Genomic DNA, 22507 nt, shown 5'->3' on the forward strand with positions numbered 1-22507 from the left:
AATCATCACCATCAATCCTCTCATCGGGAGGGGGTCAATCTCCATCAACTTCTTCACCAGCACCATCTCATCTCAAACCCTAGTTCATCTCTTGTATCCAATCTTTGTCCCAAAGCCTCAGATTGGTACCTGTGGGTTGCTAGTACTGTTGATTACTCTTTGTAGTTGATGCTAGTTGGTTTATTCGGTGGAAGATCATATGTTCAGATCCTTTATGCATATTAATACCCCTCTGATTATGAACATGAACATGATTTGTGAGTAGTTACGTTTGTTCCTGAGGACATGGGATAAGTCTTGCTATAAGTAGTCATGTGAATTTGGTATTCGTTTGATATTTTGATGAGATGTATGTTGTCTTTCCTCTAGTGGTGTCATGTGAACATCGACTACATGACACTTCACCATTGCTTGGGCCTAGGGTAAGGCATTGGGAAGTAATGAGTAGATGATGGGTTGCTATAGTGACAGAAGCTTAAACCCTAGTTTATGTGTTGCTTCGTAAGGGGCTGATTTGGATCCATTTTCATGCTATGGTTAGGTTTACCTTAATACTTCTGTTGTAGTTGCGGATTCTTGCAATAGGGGTTAATCATAAGTGGGATGCTTGTCCAAGGAAGGACAGTACCCAACCACCGGTCCACCCACATATCAAATTATCAAAGTATCGAACACAAATCATATGAGCGTGATGAAAACTAGCTTGACGATAATTCCCATGTGTCCTCGCGAGTTCTTTCCTTTATATAAGATTTTGTCCAGGCTTGTCCTTCAATACAAAAAGGATTGGGCCATCTTGCTGCACCTTATTCACTTTTATTACTTGTTACCCATTACAAATTACCTTATCACAAAACTATCTGTTACCGATAATTTTAGTGCTTGCAGAGAATACCTTACTGAAAACTGCTTATCATTTCCTTCTGCTCCTTGTTGGGTTTGACACTCTTACTTATCGAAAGGACTACGATAGATCCACTATACTTGTGGGTCATCACCCCCTAAGCCTCCCGAGGTTCTGGACTCAGGCAGCTCGTGAGGAGCAACTTCTTCAACATGCGTCTTCATCTGCTTCAACATCCCTCCAGCAACGGTGCCAGGTGATTCTTTCTGATTCATTTAGTTGGGGGCGCTCCTCAAGCAGCATTATCCCCGAGCCGCACGTCACCTCACAAGATCCTCAGTGCCTCCATCTTCTTGCAGAAAGAATAGCGGCAGGGCAGCGGCATGATTAAGAGTCATGCTCTTCTCTCGAACTAACACGCAGGAATCTCCGGAGCTCAACTACAGGTGGCCTCGCCTGCCGCCCCTTTTTCCACGCGATTCGCTTGTGCGTTAAAGAGGGGGACTCATGAGCATCGCGCCTCAGGAGTTCTTACTGACTCTCCAGCCCTCACCCCCTGGCCTTGACTATGGCATCGCGACCTGGCATACCAGTGGCGGCTGAGCCTTGCTCGAGGGTCGGGACTCGAGGATGCAGAGCATACAGATGAGCGGGGAAAGGGGCGACCGGCGTGACCCTGCCTAGTAGTACCACCGCAGAAACACAAGCTGGGCGTTGAGCAAGGGATCACCACCGACATGCCACAAGATAAGTCTCCCATGTGAAACAAAGGAATCTTTCTATCTGAAGCCCACCGCTCTCGTAAACTCTCTCTGGCAGAGCAGCCTTCCTTTTCGGTCTCCAAGGAGCTGCTTGCACGCCAAGGGGGACCTCCTGAGAATCACGCCTCAGGAGCTCTTACCAGACCTCGGGCCACTCACCTCATGGCCTTGACCATGGCATCGCGACCTGGCATACCAGCAACGGCTGGAGCCTGCCTGGGGACTGGGACCTGATGGCGTAGAGAGCCAGAGCTACCACAACGACGAAAAGGGGGAGTAATGCCTAAGCGAGACATGCAGCCACAATCTCATGTTAAGAGTAATAAGCGATGGAACAAAAGCATTACAGGTTCTTTACATACCCCCTTGGGGTTCGTTTCGATTCCTCGCATGGAACAAAAGAAGAACGGCCTCAGGAAGCCCTGACTGCGGGCACCACCGCTGATGCCACCATCAACAGTGGGGCACGTGAGGCCGGCGCCAACCTCATCTAGATCACTGTCGGCGCCGGGCGGAGGCCGCCGCGGCGCTCTGGGCACGGCGGGAGCTCGGGGGCACGTAGCTGTCATTGCTCGACTCCGGAGACTCGCTGGGCTCAGGAGAGTCGCTGGACTCCCAAGAGTCGTCGCTGCTGCTAGAGGAGCCACCGGCAGGACCCACGACCGGCACTGCGCCCGCCGCCTCCCCCTGCTGACGGTCTCCTCCGGGGCAGCACTCCAGGCGACGACCTTTCTCATCGAAGACCTTCAAGAACAGTGTGGAGGCGCCGTCATACTCAAAATGGATGGCGAGGGCCCCCTCCGCGCGACAGGCGCGGGCGACCTCACCCCATCTGCGAGTCATGAAGATCTTGCCAGGGGAGACGACCTCGACCTCTGCTCCCATGGCTAGACTGTAGCACCCAGCGTGCTGCAGCCACAGCTCGAGCGGCCCCCTCGGCGGCATCTCTTCAGCGAAGAACCGCGGGAACCGGATACACGTGCGCAAAGGCATCGCCGCCCACAGCACGGACTCACGCGAGGAGGCCTCGGCGTGGGTTCGCACGGCAGATGGCCGCACGACCTCAACCTGGTTCCGGCGACCGTGGCTTGCACAGCGAGGGCCACTGCCACCTTCTACGGAGCCCTGCGCTTGGGCGTACAAAGGGAGCGGGTAGCCAGGCAGCGGCCACTTGTACCAAGGCCGCATCACCTCTTGCCTTGCCCCGGCGTCGTGACGGTGCCGGGACCTCTTCATCGGCGGAAGCAGCTCCGGCTCCTCAAGGGGGGGGGGGTCTTTCCCTTCTCCGCTGCGAAAAAACTCCTAACCGGCGCCATGGATGTCTCGGTAGGATAGCAAGATGGAAGGACCAAGAGGAGGAAGGAGGAACGAGTAGCGAGAAGGCATAGATAAGCGGGGGGCTCTACCCCTCCCTTGATTTATTGAAAGAGGGAGGCCAACCGTCGGTCACCATGATCGTGCATAATGATGATTTTCCTTTGCAAGCAGCGGTGTCTCATCAAGTCATACGGTTGCCGAGGCAGCACGGGGAAGCGGAGGCGTCCACGTCCCATAAATCGCCACGCGTCAATCAAGGTTGCAAGCGGTTGTGGCTCGCGGCGCTCCGCACTTGCCTCCTGGCTTCACCTCGAAGCCAAGTCCGAGCATGCCTTGGGCCCGGGGGATACTGTTGGCGTCCTGGGAACGGGGGTACCCAGACTTGCCTGCCAGCGGGCCGCGAGCGTGGCTCCGTCAACGGCCCGGTATGGCTCAGCGTCAGCAGTAGCAACTCAAGACCCTCGCGAGGGGCCAATCCTCGTGAGTCGGACGACACCAAGACCGCCCTTGGGGCAGCCTCACTAGGCTGGCTCCCGAGGAGCGGGGATATCTATGCAAGGGGGCACCTCGCAAGGTTTGCATGACATGAGCCATGACGACCAAGGCCACGTGGGCTCTAGAGGGCGCAGTGTGCCAGTTTTCTCTTTGGTGCTAAGGAGGCAAGCGCAAGCGCGGGGTCCGAGGCATCAAAGGTTTCCATATCGGTGCAACAAGACCAAGACCAGCAGGATGGCAAGACGGAGGTCATCGCGGTGCCCACAGCAGTGTCACCACCAGAGCCTTTGGCTGGCGAAGACTACTTTTGTCAGGATAGCGTGTACTAGTTGTCCCCCTTCAAACTTGGCCGTTGTAGGATCCCTTCCCGCCTAAACATTTGGGAAGAGGACCAAAGCCACTATAAATAGGACCTAGCCACCACCGTAGCAAGGGGGATCATTCAGATCATCCTCACACCACTAGCTCATCGAGCTCAAGAACACCTCACCTCCTGACGTTGTTCATCCGCTGTACTAGTTCATCCTTAGCCCCTCGAGGCAATCCACCACACACTGGAGTAGGGTATTACACCGCAAGGTGGCCCGAACCAGTATAAACCCCTGTGTCTCTCTGTTCTTCGGGTTCATCAAGTTAGGCCGTGGGATCGTTTAGCGAGCGAGCTAGGGAGAGAGAGTTCTTCGTTTGCACCCCAGAGTTCGAACCTCTCAAGGTCTGGGAACCTGTAATCCGACAATATGTGTACGACATGAAGAAAGCAATAGCGATAAAATTGAACGATCAATATGCTATGCTAATGTATGGGTCTTGTCCATCACATCATTCTCCTATTGATGTGATCCCATTCATCAAATGACAACACTTGTCTATGGTTAGGAAACTTAACCATCTTTGATTAACGAGCTAGTCTAGTAGAGGCTTACTAGGGACATGGTGTTTTGTCTATGTATCCACACATGTATCAAGTTTCCGGTTAAAACAATTCTAGCATGAATAATAAACATTTATCATGATGTAAGGAAATATAAAACAACAAGTTTATTATTGCCTCTAGGGCATATTTCCTTTAGTCTCCCACATGCACTAGAGTCAATAATCTAGTTCACATCGCCATGTGATTTAACACCAATAGTTCACATATTTATGTAATTAACACCCATAGTTCACATCGACATGTGACCAATACCCAAAGGGTTTACTAGAGTCAATAATCTAGTTCACATTGCTATGTGATTAACACCCAAAGAGTACTAAGGTGTGATCATGTTTTGCTTGTGAGATAAGTTTAGTCAATGGGTCTGCGACATTCAGATCCATATGTAGTTTGCAAACTTCTATGTCTACAATGCTCTGCATGGAGCTACTCTAGCTAATTGCTCCCATGTTCAATCGTATCTAGATTGAGAGTTAGAGTCATCTAGATCAGTGTCAAAGCTTGCATCGACGTAACTCTTTATGACAAACTCTTTATCACCTCCAAAACAAAGAAACATTTCCTTAGTCCTCTTTAGGTACCTAAGGATAATTTTGACCGTTGTCCAGTGATCTACTCCTAGATCACTATTGTACCCCTTGCCAAACTCATGGCAAGGTACACAATAGGTCTGGTATACAGCATGTCATAATTTATAGAACCTATGGCTGAGGCACAGGGAATGACCTTCATTCTCTCTTTATCTTCTGCTATGGTCGGGTTTTGAGTCTTACTCGACTTCATACCTTACAACTCAGGCAAGAACTCCTTCTTTGACTGATCCATTTTGAACTCCTTCAAAATCTTATCAAGGTATGTACTCATCGAAAGTTTTATCAAGCGTCTTGATCTATCTCTATAGATCTTGACGCCCAATATGTAAGCAGCTTTACCGAGGTCTTTCTTTGAAGAACTCCTTTCAAACACTCCTTTATGCTTTCTAGAAAATTATACATCATATCCTATCAACAATATGTCATTCACATATACTCCCTCTGTCCGAAAATACTTGTCATCAAAATGGACAAAAAGGGATGTATCTAGAACTAAAATACATCTAGATACATCTCCTTTTATCCATTTTGATGACAAGTATTTCCGGTCGAATGGAGTATGTACCAGAAAGGTTGTAGTGCTCCCACTCACTTTCTTGTAAATACAGGCTTCACCGCAAGTCTGTATAAAACTATATGCTTTGATCAACTCATCAAAGCGTATATTCCAACTCCGAGATGCTTGCACCAGTCCATAGATGGATCGCTAGAGCTTGCACACTTTGTTAGAACCTTTAGGACCAAAAAAACCTTCCGGTTGCATCATATACAACTCTTCTTTAAGAAATCCATTAAGGAATGCAGTTTTGACGTCCATTTGCCAGATTTCATAATCATAAAATGCGGCAATTGCTAACATGATTCAGACAGACTTAAGCATCACGGGTGAGAAGGTCTCATCATAGTCAACTCTTTGAACTTGTCGAAAACCTTTCGCAACAAGTCGAGCTTTATACACAGTAACATTACCATCAGCGTCAGTCTTCTTCTTGAAGATCCATTTATTCTCTATGGCTCGCCGATCATCGGGCAAGTCAACCAAAGTCCACACTTTGTTCTTATACATGGATCCTATCTCGGATTTCATGGCCTCAAGCCATTTATCGGAATCTGGGCTCATCATCGCTTCTTCACAGTTCGTAGGTTCGTCATGGTCTAGTAACATGACTTCTAGAACAGGATTACCATACCATTTGGTGTGGAACGTGCTCTGGTTGACCTACGAGGTTTGGTAGTAACTTGATCTGAAGTTTCATGATCATTATCATTAGCTTCCTCTCTAGTTGGTGTAGGCATCATGGGAACGATTTTCTGTGATGAGCTACTTTCCAATTCGAGAGAAGGTACAATTACCTCATCAAGTTCTACTTTCCTCCCACTCACTTCTTTCGAGATAAACTCCTCTAGAAAGGATCCATTCTTAGAAACAAATATCTTGCCTTGGGATCTGTGGTAGAAGGTGTACCCAATGGTTTTTTTGGGTATCATATGAAGACACACTTCTTCGATTTGGGTTCGAGCTTATCAGGCTGAAGTTTTTCTCCTAAGCATCGCAACCCCAAACTTTAAGAAACAACAGCTTAGGTTTCTTGCGAAACCACAGTTCATATGGTGTCATCTCAACGGATTTAGATGGTGCCCTATTTAAAGTGAATGCAGTTGTCTCTAATGCATAACCCCAAAATGATAGTGGTAAATCGGTAAGGGAGATCATAGATCGCACCATATCTAATAAAGTACGGTTACGATGTTCGAACACACCATTTGGTGTTCCAGGTGGCGTGAGTTGTGAAACTATTCCACATTCTTTGAAATGAAGGCCAAACTCGTAACACAAATATTTGCCTCCGCGATCAGATCGTAGAAACTTTATTTTCTTATTACAATGATTCTCCACTTCCACTGGTGTGTGTTGGTCCTAAATAAACAGTTTATTACCCCTTTCCGTGACGGCATTTGGAACCGTCGCCAAGTGAGTGTGGGCGATAGGGGGGTCCTTCCCAACATGACCCAGAAACCGCCGGGGATAGGGAGCCTCGTTGCAGACAGTTGTCCCTATATAACCGTTTCCGATATCTCGAATATCCCAAATGCTTCATCCTTGCTACTCGTTTGTGCTCGCATTGCCACCACAGTCGTATTTTTTGTGCTTCTACCTAAATCCAGGCAAATTCTAGGCACGGGAGCTTTCCAGGCAGATTCTAGGCAGATTCCAGGCACGGGAGATTTACGATGCCTGGCACATCACAAACAGTTCATGCTTATAAACCGTGTATGATAGGTAGACAATCACACACATTTAGTTTTCCCGCACCGTATGTGATAGTGTCTGACATCACACACGCTTTGCAAACAGCAACTGTGTGCATACTTGCACATGTTTCCTCTCTGTGAACCGTCTCGGATTATGGTGTATATCAAAAATGCTTGTGTTTTACCAACCGTGTGTGCCGTAATGACCTGCGCAATGTAATTTCGCCCTAATTTAATTGATGCTATTTAAAATTGTACCTAATTTAAACTTGAAACTAGGCTATAGCTTTATTCATATTCATCAGGTTCAAACAACCAATGCATTATTCGATTCACATGTACATATGTTTAAGAATTACAGAAGCGCCAAATAAAGAATGATGTACCGGGGTTCTATACTTGTACTATTATAGATGGTAAAGAAAGAGGCGACAGACATTCCAGGTGTTGAACAAGGTGAAGTGGAATGGCCCTATTGTGCTCTCCTGGATGCAGAAGGCATGCAAGACTCTAGTCCAACCCCTTGTGATGGTCGGCCGCCAATCATGTAGTTTGAGAGGTAATCTTGAGTAAACTACTTCAGGATCCACTTCAAAAGAAAAAAGAATCAGATATTGTCATCTAACACAACTCATTACAGGCAGTAAAAAAAGGCTACAGGGTTCTTACTTACCATCCTGCAGTTCACTTTGTCTTGCATAAAGTGTAAGCAAATAGTTCGATTGACATCTTTTGACCCATTTTAGTAACAATCTTTATCAGTTTCGTCACTTGATGCTGGTTAATGAATATCTCATTGCACCATGTGCAGAAAGGGTCGAAGTGTGGATCTTTGGCAATGATATATGTACCTAAAAGCACTAACTTAATATTAGAAGCTAAACAACAATTGAAAAATGATGTAGTACAACATTCCATCTATCCCATTATATAAGATTTTATTACATGTATATCTAGACATCATCAGAACATTAAGGTAACACTCTTCCTTGTTGCTATGTAGCCTGGGATTGCATATTTAGTCATTCAGTACAATGCATGTTGCTAAACAACAATTGAAAAACGAAAAGGCATGTTAACTGTAATATCCTTAAAATCAACCAAATATCATAATTCATAGTGGTATTGTTGAAACTGTTATTGATGAAATTGAACTGCACAGCAAATAGTTGCACATATAGAGCATCACATTGTGAAGAACTGAAATAAACAAGTCATAAGGACATCTCTAGGCGATCCTTAAAAAGTTAAAGGACTAAAACCCTTAGTGGATATATATATATACTCCAGCAATTTTTGGCCTTTTCTAGTCGATCCCCTAAACTTAAGGTTGTAAACTTCAATTTGATCAGGTTCAAAGCAGTTTCAACCGAAAGTAGCATGCATTCAAACATAAAAATAGATAGTTTTGCATCACCAAACATAAAACATAAATTTAAACTAAGCTAAACTACTTTCGGTCGAAGTAGAGGTCGAGCCAATCCTTCCTTTTCATGTACGGTGTGCCGTGAGCCGGGTCCGGGCCAGTACCGTCATCGGGGTCGTTGGGGAAGGCACTCCTCCACTTGTCGATGTCGATCTGCTCGTCCTGGGGGCCCAGCTCAATGCCCTCCGCGCCGCCATCACTGCCGCCTTCGACTTCATCATCAGAGGAGAGCGCGATAACCTCGCCGCCCTCCGCGCCGCCGTCCTCGCCGCCTTCAACCTCGTCATTGGAGGAGAGTGCGATAACCTCGCCGCCCTCCATGCCGGCAAAGATCGCCCGCTCTACCTCCACGAGCTCCGGGTGCTGCCGACGGAGCTCTTGCATGTAGGCCTCGTCGGCGGCCTCGGCCTCGAGACGCTCCCACTCCTTGCGGTCCTCCCGCGCCATAGCCGAGCTCACCACCCTAGCTCTGGCGGAACAAGGTGGACCGGACATGTGCCGAGTGCGAAATTGAGCCTAGCTACTGCGCCATGGTAGCGGACCTACCAGCGCTCGTACTCCATGGCCGCGAGATCGGCCGTGTGGAAGCTACTGAGCCACCAGCGGGTGTGGGTCTCTCGATCTATAATCTCGGCGACCCACGTCCCCCACCGCCGCTGCCAGACCCCGAGGTAGCACTTCGTCGGTTGCCGGGTCCGGGGGAGGACGGGGAAGTCCTCGAACCGGTGTAGGGGCGCGGCGGCGGGCGGATCGAGGGACCAGCGACGGCGGACCGGTCCGCGGAGGACGACGGGGACACCTCGGCGGCCACCTCGCCGGCGTCGGGCGAAAAGGCCGTGATAAACCTCTTTTTGGCCATTGGCTACTCGAGCTCCCCGGCACACAGGCAGAGGTTGAGGATGGAGACGCCGGTGATGGCGGCGACCTACCAATGGTTTAGAGGGTTGTGTGTGTCTGTGTGAGTGGAGGTTGTGTTTGAGGAAATACTGCAGCAAATGAAAATTTTACTAGGCGGGAGTAACAAGGCGGGGCTACTGAAAATTTGGATCAAGGGTGAGCAGATATTTTTTAGATTGCGAGGGATGCAGAGGCGGGAGTAAAATGCTGGGACTACTGAAAATTTGAATCAAGGGACTGAAGCAGAGAGGGATGCAGAGGCAGGAGTTTTGGGGGAGCGAGCTAGTGTGCTTGACACGTCGGTTGTGGACTATAGCCGACGCACCTTCTCGCGTAAGCCATAGGCATACTATACACCGACGGTGCTCCAAGATATTTTGTACTACATCTCATACGGTTGGTGAGAATAAACTGTGTGGGGTCTACTTGATTTGAATTACAAAATGGGGTCACAGCGGCAATGGACGGTGTTTGAATTGCTAGACCTTTTATCTGCAACGAACATGCAACTGTATGTGTGTCATAAAATAACTGGAATTATTCAGGGTTTGTTTCGACATTTCATACATTAAACTGGTTTTCTAGCCATTTCAGGTGCACAATTCAAAATTAAACAACATGCACATGCTCCGGTGCATACAAATTGGTTCAAAAATCAAACATGTGTCCTTCAGTGCATGCTTAGTTCCCATGGAAGAAATGGGAATGGATTTTTCGGGGTTCATTTGGCCTTTTTTATGAAACTTGGCATGCTATCATGGAGCGGCATCAACATGCCGTGGTGAAAATTTTGTCCCATTTGGGGCAGGTTTGGGTATAAGCTTCTCACAAACCAGAGCTTCTCACAACAAGCATGACGGTTTCGATAGGGAACGTACCACCTTTGGGGACGAGACAATATCCGTTGCCTCTTATTTATTTCAAAAAAAATCTAGTGTCAACATAGAATAACAAGAGTGTTGTGTTCAATCTTGGAATTTTTCGGGGTCCGTCTGGCCTTTCTTATACATTAACTGGGTTTTCTAGGCATTTTATGTTCATAATTCAAATTTGAACTACAAGCACATGCTCCAATAATGCACCGAAGTTGGTTGAATAATCACATGTGTGTCCTTGGGTGAATTTCTAGGTCCCATGCAAGAGATGGGAATGAATTTCAAACACCAGGGCACTGTTGATTGCCGGCAAAACGTTGAGATGCCTGGTTTTTAAATTCTAGTAAATCCAAAACTCGTCTGAAATTCATGAAACATGGCATGCTATCATGGAGCGGCATCAACATGCCGTGGTGAAAATTTTGTCCCATTCTGGGTAGGTTTGGGTATAAGCTTCTCACAAACCAGAGCTTCTCACAACAAGCATGATGGTTTCGATACGGAACATACCACCTTTGGTGACGGGACAATATCCGTTGCCTCTTATTGCTTTCAAAAAATTTCTAGTTTCAACATAGAACAACGGGAGTGTTGTGTTCAATCTTGGAATTTTTCGGGGTTCGTTTGGCCTTTTTATACATTAACTAGGTTTTCTAGCCATTTTATGTGCATAATTCAAATTTGAACTACAAGCACATGCTCCAATGCACTAAAGTTGGTTGAAAAATCACATGTGCGTCCTTGGGTGAATTTCTTGGTCCCATGCAAGAGATGGGAATGAAATTCAAACACCAGGGCACTGTTGATTGCCGGCAAAACATGGAGATGCCTACTTTTTAAATTCTAGTAAATCCAAAACTCGTCGGAAATTCATGAAACTTGGCATTCTATCATGGAGTGGCATCAACATGCCATGGTAAAAAAATTGTCCCGTTTGGGGCAGGTTCGGGTATAAGCTTCTCACAAACCAGAGCTTCTCACAACAAGCATGATGGTTTCGAAAGGGAACGTCCAACCTTTGGGGACGAAACGATATCCATTGTCTCTTATTGCTTTCAAATATTTCCTAGTGTCAACATAGAACAACAGGAGTGTTGTGTCAATTTTTGTGATTTTTCGGGGTTCGTTTGGACATTATTATGCATTAACTGGGTGTTCTAGGCATTTTATGTGCATAATTCAAATTTGAACTACAAGCACATGCTCCAATGCACTAAGGTTGGTTGAAAAATCTAATATGTGTCCTTGGGTGAATTTCTAGGTCCCATGCAAGAGATGGGAATGAAATTCAAACACCAGGGCGCTGTTGATTGCCGACAAAACATTGAGATGCCTGGTTTTAAATTCTAGTAAATCCAAAACCCGTCTGAAATTCATGAAACTTGGTATGCTATCATGGAGTGGCATCAACATGCCGTGTTAAAAAATTTGTCCCATTTGGGGCAGGTTCGGGTATATGCTTCTCACAAACCAGAGCTTCTCACAACAAGCATGATGGTTCCTGTAGGGAACGTCCCACCTTTGGGGATGAAACGATATCCATTGCCTCTTATTGCTTTCAAAAAAAATTCTCATGTCAACATAGAACAAGAGGAGTGTTGCGTCAATTTTTGGGATTTTTCGGGGTTCGTTTGGTCATTTTTATGCATTAACTGAGTTTTCAATGCATTTATGTGCATAATTCAAATTTGAACTACATGCACATGCTCCAGTGCATATAAATTGGTTGAAAAATCAAATCTGTGCCCTTGGGTGCATGCTTAGGTCCCATGCAAGAAATGGGAATGAATTTCAAACACCAGGACGCTGTTGATTGACGGTAAAACATTGAAATGACTCGTTTTTAAATTCTAGTAAATCCAAAACTCGTCTGAAATTCATGAAACTTCGCATGCTTTCATGGAGCGGCATCAACATGATGTGGTAAAAATTTTGTCTCGTTTGGCGCAGGTTTGGGTATATGCTTCTCACAAACCAGAGCTTCTCACAACAAGCATCATGGTTTCGGTAGGGAATGTCCCACCTTTGGAGACGAAACGATATGCACTGCCTCTTATTGCTTCCAAATTTTTTCTCGTGTCAACATAGAACAATAGGAGTATTGTGTCAATTTTTGTGATTTTTCAGGGTTCTTTGGACCTTTTTATGCATTAACTGAGTTTTCAATGCATTTATGTGCATAATTCAAATTTTAACTACATGCACATGCTCCAGTGCATATAAATTGGTTGCAAAATCAAATTTGTCTCCTTGGGTGCATGCTTAGGTCCCGTGCAATAAATGGGAATGAATTTCAAACACCAGGGCAGCGTTGATTGCGGCAAAACATTGAGATGCCTGGTTTTTAAATTCTAGTAAATCCAAAACTCGTCGGAAATTCATGAAACTTAGCATGCTATCATGGAATGGCGCCCGACATGATGTGGTATTTTTCGTGTCCATTTTGAGAGAAGGCGCACACGAATAATGAAAGCCAACAAAGGCATTTTGAAAAAATAGCTGCCACTTAATATCTCAAACGTTTGTATAATTAAAACGTGTGCATTCTGTTAACCACTCACGTGACGCCACGTGTCTTGGTTTTAATGGCTGTAGGAGGTGCCGTGCGGATAACTGCTTGACCTTGACTGAATGGGAGGCGTGCGAGCGCAGTCCAGTGCGCAGGCTGACCGAGAGGTATGTAAGTTGTCCTCCAATGCGCAGGCTCACTGGGAAGCGTGCGATCTTTATGTTGCGCAGGCTCACTGGGAAGCGAGCCCTTTGACTTCCATGGCCGCCCACCTTCCTCTCCATTAATGGCGCCCGAGCCGCTGTTTAATACGGGTGACCTTACTGTTCGCCTCCCATTCCCCTCCCGCTTACAGACCTCCACCGCTATGGCACAGAATGATCATCTGCCACTAGTCTTCAAGTTTTTTCAAGTCGACTCCTAGTCGGAGGAGATAGAAAATAAGGAGGAATGGGGCCTCATGGACATGGCCCAGAATGAGCTGGCCACGGCGATTGCTGCCCCCGCTCCTGTCCCAGCTGCCATCCACGCGCTCGCGCTAGCGACCATCCCCATAGCACTATCGTAGAGCTAGAAGCTATGGGCGTCTGCGAGGTCTTCGCGGACCCGCGTGAGCTCATGTACATGCCAGCGCCAGCGCCCGTGCCCGTGCGCGCCCCTCCACCCATCATGCCACCGGCCCCCGTGCATTTGGCTGCATCCGCTACGCTAGTGCGCGCCCCTCCACCCACCGCGGCGCCGGTCCCGTGCATTTGGTTGCACCCGCCACGCCCGTGCACGTGCCCGTGCGCCCCCCTCAGTGGCATGGGACGCTGCCGTCGACCGCTACCTCTCAGCGGCGCCAATTGCCGTCCTCCCGCGCCCCGCCCATCGATCGCGCGACGACATGATGTTTGATTTACAAGTGAAGAACATTTTGTGCTGCCTTGAAGACTTCAACAATGGCATCCCGGAGGACGACAACGACAACGATGGCGCGGCACGCCGCCTCCGCCGCCGCCAGAAATAGTTTTTTGGGGGTTTAATACTATATCTCGATTTCTCGATCATATGAATATAAATTCGTAGTGTGACTGAATGAAAGATATGGTTTGAACAAACTTGCATTTTTCTCTCTTAATGTACAGACTTATCAAACGATTTCCTTTTGAAAAAACGTCAATGGTTTTTAAATATAAAACACTCATTGCAAACATTTTAGTTAGAACACCGTATGCAAACCGACAGCTTCCCCGAGAAGCCAAGGCAAAATGTGTTGCGCAAGATTTCTGCATCCCTTCAATGCAAACGGTTGTTTTGCATGACCCGTGTGCAACCACATACAAACAATTGGGTAAGATTTGCATATCTGTCATTTTGGGTATGTTGCCATTTCTTAAACTGGAAAGATTGACATTTGTTTATCTAGTAACATTGCCATTTGTCAAGCTTGTAACACTGTGATTTGTCAAAATATGCAGCTACAATTCACTAGCACTATCTAATTTTTGCAACTAAAATCACTAGCACTATTCATATGGACACCACTAGCAGGCGAGAGTTCATGGACACATATGCAAATGTACCATTGATTACATACAAAAAGTCATCAACCCATAAGGACAACGAGGATACACGTTGGATTATAGATCATTTCCAACAAAACATTCTAGTAAAGTTTTTCTCACACGACAAATAACAAAGTGATGAAATGAACTTCAGCTCAACCACTCGTGGCATTGGAAACGCTTGCTTTGAACCAGAAGTGATTCTCTGGGAAGGGCCAGCTACTGTCAATCTCGAGACCAACGCAGGATCGATCATCCAGGCTGAAGCGGCCTATTTCAACACCCATATTGGGACGGTAGGGAAGCATAGTAATATCCAAGGTATAAATACAGTTGCATCTCATAAATGGTAGTAATGTTGTGTAAACAGCAGCTAGATCGCCTTCCACAATCATTGGATAGTTTTGTCCAAGGAAGAGCGAGTTTCCTCCGAGACTTTCAATACTGAACCAGGGAGAAGGTGTTGGCGCTAGTACACTAGTATCCATCGCGAATGCCCTGCAACGGATGTTGGAATAGGTCCGGAGAGTGCGACCATAAGAGACAACACCTGCTTCCTTAGTAACACCAGCAGTGCCCCGTATACAGACAAGAAGAGGTGATCCATCGGAATAAGTTGCCAGGCGCCACTGGGTATATGGGTCCTGCTCGTCCTCATTCTCGTGAATAAAATTTTCAAGTATAGGTGGTGGAATGTTCACAGGACCTTGGAAACACAAGAAGGTTAATTAATTAGTAAAGGGAAACTAGCTAGCCTGCATGCATGTGGATGAAATAATTATAATTACGGTGGAAGACAAACATACCGAAAGCATGATGATTCCATGCAAAAACAGTGCCACGAGTGGTGGCAGCAAACACAAGACCCTCGTATTGAATTGCATCACAGTACTCATCCATGTATGGAAACTGATTTTTGAGCAATATTCATCGAGGCGTGGAAGTAAGGAAGGCAACAAGCTTGTCGAAGATAACAACAACTTCATAGTTCGTGTAATCCCAAGAGCGGTTGAGAACTCGACAAATTGATATCTTTCGTAGATGAAAGTTACCATGATCGTATTTGAACTCATGTAGACCATCTGTGTGCTCAACCTCTGGGCAGTCTGAGATTTTTGGAAGTGGAACCCGGTGATGAGTGTACACATTCACAAGTTCCCACTCGCATTTGTACCCAATATAAACAACCTAATCTTCATTTGCGCTTACCCAAGCCTTTCCCTCAAGCGATGGCATCTTAACATCACACGTATCATTATCAAGCGGCATCAACTTGCACAAGGCGAGGCTTCTGTCATCCTCGCGACAGTCGGCAGGGTCACGACGAACAAGATAGGGGAGGTCAAACCACTCCTGGACCCTTGGGTTCCTTGTAATGATGTTATTAGTTGAGTCGAGAATGGTCTTGAATGAACCTTCCATGCTAGCCGAGGTTATGACGTCGCACTGATCAATGAGGTCCTCCACCGCGTCATCATTCAGATCGGGGCAAGAATAACGGAGTCGTTTCCGGCTTGTTCCCTCCATGGAGAAGATGATCAAACAATGGCAGAAGGAAGGGTGAAGGCAAATGGAGGAGGTAGGAGGAGCTAGCATGTGACAGCAGTTCCAAATCGAGAGGTTAAGGTGAAGAGTTGGTGGACGATTGCCACGGTATGTGAAGAGGCGCCTAGGGAGTGAACGGTTGCCACAGAGGTCACACACTCACGACAAGGGCCGAGTGAACCGCATGAAATCCCATCGCACAACACACACATCTTGTTAAGTTGAACCGTTTCCGTACTCTTGTGTCAATGCAAACAGTTCATCCGAGTGAACCGCATGCCGTATATCCCACACACCTTGATCTGGCTGACCGTTTCTTTTGTGTTGCCTAATCACAAACAGTTCATCCGAGTGAACCGTATGTTGTATATCGCACACACCTTCATCTGGCTGCCCGTTTCTTTTGTGTTGCCTAATCACAAACAGTTCATCCGAGTGAACTGTATGTTGTGTATCGCACATGCCTCCATCTAGCTGCCCGTTTCTTTTGTTCCTCCTCATCGCAAATAGTTCATTAAACTGAACCGTATGCCCTTCATCACAGACGCAACTAAAACCTGAATTGTGTTTGATGCATCCATCATCGCAAACTTACACATTTCTGATGGTTTTCATACAGCACCGTTTGCGATTATGGCAACGCACATAGTTTCTCGAAGGGTCTCTGATCGTAGTGTCGTGTTAGCAGCATCCTGCAGCAGTGTTCACTCCAAAATTCTTTGAACTTTTCAAATGTTTCAGACTTTCTTTTCATTAAGTAGATATACCCATATCTGCTCAAACCATCTGCGAAGGTCAGAAAATAACGGTACTCGCCGTGAGCCTCAACACTCATCGGACCGCATACATCGGTGTGTACTATTTCCAATAAGTCAGTGGCTCGCTCCATTGTTCCGGAGAACCGAGCTTTAGTCATCTTGCCCATGAGACATGGTTCGCAAGCATCAAATGATTCATAATCAAGTGATTCCAAAAGTCCATCCACATGGAGTTTCTTCATGCGATTTACACCATATGACCTAAACAGCAGTGCCACAAATATGTTGCACTATCATTATCAACTTTGCATATTTGAGCATCAGTATTATGAATATGTATATGACAACGATCGAGATTCAATAAACCATTCACCTTGGGTGTATGAACACTGAAGGTTTTATTCATGTAAACTGAACAACAATTATTTTCTAACTTAAATGAATAACTGTATTGCAATAAACATGATCTAATCATATTCATGCTCAACACAAATACCAAATAAAATTTATTTCAGGTTCAACACTAATCCCGGAGGTAGAGGGAGTGTGCGATGGTGATCTTATCAACCTTGGAACCACTTCCAACACACATCGTCACTTCGCTCTTAACTAGTCTTTATACACTCTGCAACTCCATTTTTGAGTTACTAATCTTAGCAACTGAATCAGTATCAAATACCCAGGGGTTGCTAAGAACACTAGTAAAGTACACATCAATAATCTGTATATCAAAATATACCTTTCTTCACTTCTTCCATCCTTCTTATCCGCCAAATATTTGGGGCAGTTCTGCTTCCAGCGACCATTTTCTTTGAAGTAGAAGCACTTAGTTTCAGGATTGGGTCTAGCTTTGGGCTTCTTCATGGGAGTGCCAACTTGCTTGCCATTCATCTTGAAGTTCCCTTTCTTTCCCATGCCCTTTTACTAGAAACTAGTGGTCTTTTCAACCATCAACACTTGATGCTCTTTCTTGATTTCTACCTTCGCCGATTTTAGGATCATGAAGAGCTTGGGAATCCTTTCCGTTATCCCTTGTGCATTATAGTTCATCAAGAAGTTCTAGTAGCTTGGTGATAGTGACTAGAGCACTCTATCAATCACTATCTTATCTGGAAGATTAACTCCCACTTGATTCAAGTGATTGTAGTACCTAGACAATCTAAGCACTTGCTCACTGGTTGAGCTATTATCCTCCATCTTGTAGGCAAAGTACTTGTTAGAGGTCTCATACCTCTCGACATGGGCATGAGTCTGAAGTACCAATTTCAACTCTTGGAACATCTCATATGCTCCGTGGAATTCAAAACAGTTTTGAAGTCCCGGTTCTAAGCCGTAAAGCATGGCGCACTAAACTATCAAGTAGTCATCATATTGAGCTTCAAAATGTTCACAACATCTGCATTAGCACCTGCAACAGGTCTATCACCTAGCGGTGCATCAAGGACATAATTTTTCTGTGCAGCAATGCCGATAATCCTCAAATCACAGACCCAATCCGCATCATTGCTACTATCATCTTTCAACTTAGTTTTCTCTAGGAACATATCAAAAACATAGGGGAGCTACAACGCAAGCTATTGATCTACAACATAGATATGCTAATACTATCAGGACTAAGTTCATGATAAATTAAGTTCAATTAATCATATTACTTAAGAACTCCCACTTAGATAGACATCCCTCGACTCATTTAAATGATTACGTGATCCAAATCAACTAAACCATGTCCGATCATCACGTGAGATGGAGTAGTCTTCAATGGTGAACATATCTATGTTGATCATATCTACTATATGATTCACATTCGACCTTTCGGTCTCCAGTGTTCCGAGGCCATGTCTATACATGCTAGGCTCGTCAAGTTTAACCCGAGTATTCCGCATGTGCAAAACTGTCTTGCACTCGTTGTATGCGAATGTAGAGCTTACCACGCCCGATTATCACGTGGTGTCTCAGCACGACAAACTATCGCCACGGTGCATACTCAAGGAGAACACTTATACCTTGAAATTTTAGTAAGGGATCATCTTATACTACCGGCATACTAAGAAAAATAAGATGCATAAAAGATAAACATCACATGCAATCAAAATATGTGACATCATATGGCCACCATCATCTTGTGCCTTTGATCTCCATCTCCAAAGCATCGTCCTGATTTCCATCATCACCGGCTTGACACCTTGATCTCCATCATAGCATCGTGGTCGTCTCGCCAACTATTGCTTCTACAACTATCGCTAATGCATAGTGATAAAGTAAAGTAATTACATGGTGTTTGCATTTCATACAGTAAAGCGACAACCATAAGGCTCCTGCCAGTTGCCGATAACTTTTACAAAACATCATCATCTCATACATAACGTATATCACATCATGTCTTGACCATATCACATCACCACATGCCCTGCAAAAACAAGTTAGACGTCCTCTACTTTGTTGTTGCAAGTTTTACGTGGCTGCTACGGGCTTCTAGCAAGAACCGTTCTTACCTACGCATCAAAACAACAATGGTGATTTATTAAGTTTGTTGTTTCAACCTTCAACAAGGATCGGCCATAGTCAAATTTGATTCAAATAATGTTGGAGAAACAGACATCCGCCAGCCACCTTTATGCAAAACTAGTTGCATGTCTATCGGTGGAACCGGTCTCATGAACGTGGTCATGTAAAGTTGGTCCGGGCCGCTTCATCCAACAATACCACCGAATCAAAATAAGGCATTGGTGGTAAGCAGTATGATGATCACCGCCCACAACACTTTGTGTTCTACTCGTGCATATCATCTACGCATAGACCTGGCTCGGATGCCACTGTTGGGGAATGTAGCATGCAATTTCAATAAAAATCCTATGCTCACGCAAGATCTATCTAGGAGATGCATAGCAACAAGAGGGGGAGAGTGTGTTCAGGTACCCTCATAGACCGAAAGCAGAAATGTTTCACAACGCAGTTGATGTAGTCGAACTTCTTCTTGTTCTGACCGATCAAGCACCGAACGTACGGCACCTCCGAGTTCTGCACATGTTCAGCTCGATGACATCCCTCGAACTCTTGATCCAGCAAAGTGTCGAGGGAGATTTTCGTCAGCATGATGGCGTGGTGATGGTGATGGTGAAGTGATCCACGCAGGGCTTCGCCTAAGCACTACGACAATATGACCGGAGGCGTAAACTATGGAGGGGGGCGCCACACACGGCTAACAGATGTTGTTATGTGTTCTAGCGGTGCCCCCCTCATATATATATATATAGGGCTGGACTATTCTGTTACCCCCCCCCCCCTATATAGGCGCGACGCGCAGACCACCGTAGAATTCCCCCGACCCAGGCCGAACCCAACCCGCCTTTTTCCGCCGGAGGCAGCCGTCGTGGGCGAGCAAGCGACGGCGGCATCCGGAGCGAGGGAGCCCGCGGCGCCGTGACTGGCCAGCGACGGATCCGCCGCCGTCTCCTGCCTCCTTCCGTCGCCGGATCCATCGACGGGGCCATGATCCCCGCCTCCTGCCTCCCTCCGTTGCCGGATCCATCACGGGGCCATGATCCCCGTCTCCTGCCTCCCTCCTTCGTCGGATCCATCGACGGGGCCGTCATCCCCGAATCCTGCCTCCCTCCGTCGCTGTATCCAATGACAGGGCCGTCATCCCCGCCTCCTGCCTCCCTCCGTCGCTGAGGCTGCTTCTCCGGGGCAGTGATCCCCGCAAGGTGTTGCCTCCCCGGACCTCTTCGCCAGACGTCCACCACAAGCAGGAGCTGCATCAATGGCGCCGCCTCCCAAGAACATGCCAGTACGCCGCCCACGAGAGGAAGAAGACGTCAGTACAGTGGAGGTAATGTCTGCTTCCTACGTTTTTGTGTCAGTACATCAGTTCATCAGTCCTGCTATGAAGAAGAACCTGATCAGTTCATTACACCCCAGCCACTTGATGCACAATTTGGATGCTGAGGTTACTGTCAGTACCTCTAATATGCTAGCTTCAGTTCAAAGCCAAAAAACATAAACTTATCCATCAGTCCAAGTAGCTACTAGGCTTTATATAAGGTTCAACTACCACTTCAACTTGTATGATGTTATTTCTAATAGTACATGCCATGTAGTTGCGTCAGTTCGAACTAGTGAAAGAATGTTGTTGAAAAAATATACACTTGTTACACAGTAAGTTCAATGATACATAAACTAGGAGTACTTCTAGTGTAGTCACATAAGTTATAGATAAACAAAAGAGAAGACATGCGTCAGTTTTATATATATCCATACATCTCTGAAGTTCAATGTTCAGTTTACAAACAGTGCTAAAAAACAGTACATCAGTGTTGAACATGTACGTTCATCAGTTCAACTGAAAACAAAACCAGATACAAAATACAGAACAAAGTTTAAATAACGGCCAGCGATGCAAGTTCAACTTGTACATTGCCTTCAGTGCATGACATGTTACCCATAGCATGTATACGAGAAAAATGCAGAAAAGATTAATCCCAAAACTGTTGAATGTCATTGCAGAATCATGCAAGGTGGCACACGCAGCGAGAGTTTGATGAGCCAAGCAGATATGGGGCACCTCCTGGTTGGGTAACACCAGAAATACCACCTGGATACTTCAACAATATAGGCAGATTTCAAGATACACCGGAATCATAAGAAGCACGGAAAGGTTCTTCTATGCAGCAAACACCAATATCTAGGAATACAAGCTTTGTCACTGCTGGGTTGCAACAAGGCCAACAATATCCCCAACAACAAATATTTTCCTTCCCTAGCGCATGCAGAAAGCCAAGGACAGGAAGCCGTGGATGGGTTGCAACAAGGCTTCCACCAGTCGCTCCGTCAACATCAATCATCTGTGCTGTAAAAGCGGTTGCGACTGGAAGACCATGCCAAAGAGACAGACATTTTGGCCGCTCTAGCAGGTTCCAAAGTACAAGATATGAGCCATATAAACAGGAGCAACCTCACAACGAATCTGAGGGGAGACGGCCATACAATGAGAGACGGAGATCTTCATCAATATTGCTCCCTCCAAGAGATGCATTGCTTTATGTGCCAAGGGTGACACCACCCACGCCCATACACCAGGGTGAACAGCAAACACCGGAGGAAGCATAGAGCTATACACATGTAAGTATAAATATAGAAAAAACATACAAGCACAGTCCATACCATGGTACTGTGACCACCCCATCTAACATTTTCATAACTGCGTTTTTGTTTGCTCACTGTTGCGTGCAGCCACCTAACATTGAAGCTTATGTTCTGCCAAGACTAGAGATGCGCTTTGAAACTTTCGAAGAAACAAAGAACATCTACAACATCTATGCGAAGCACGTGGGTTTTGCTGTCAGGGAAGGCCCCAAGTTTAATACGAGAGCCTACCTTTATTGCATGTGCAATGGAGTCTATGAATCGAAGGTGTCTGAAGCAAATAGACAGCGGAACAAAACGACAGCCAGGACTAACTGCAGGGCTAAAATGAGGCTGAAGAAGGAAAAGGATGGAACATTTGTCGTAAAAGAGATAGTCTGAGAACATAACCACATGCTACAGCTCACCCCCGAAATGCTTGTCTTCTTGCACTCCAACAAAAACTTTGATAAAACAATCTTGGAGTACGTCAAGTACCTGCAGTTCAAAGGCATTGAACACACGCAAATCATGAGCATATTGGGCGGTGATGACCCTGGTAGCTACTTCCTAGAAATGAATGCCAAAGACCTGATTAACCTGTAAGTACAAACTTGTTCTCCTCCCATAAA

This window comes from Triticum urartu, chromosome 1 (genome assembly GCF_003073215.2).
Source record: "Triticum urartu cultivar G1812 chromosome 1, Tu2.1, whole genome shotgun sequence".
Lineage (NCBI taxonomy): Eukaryota > Viridiplantae > Streptophyta > Magnoliopsida > Poales > Poaceae > Triticum > Triticum urartu.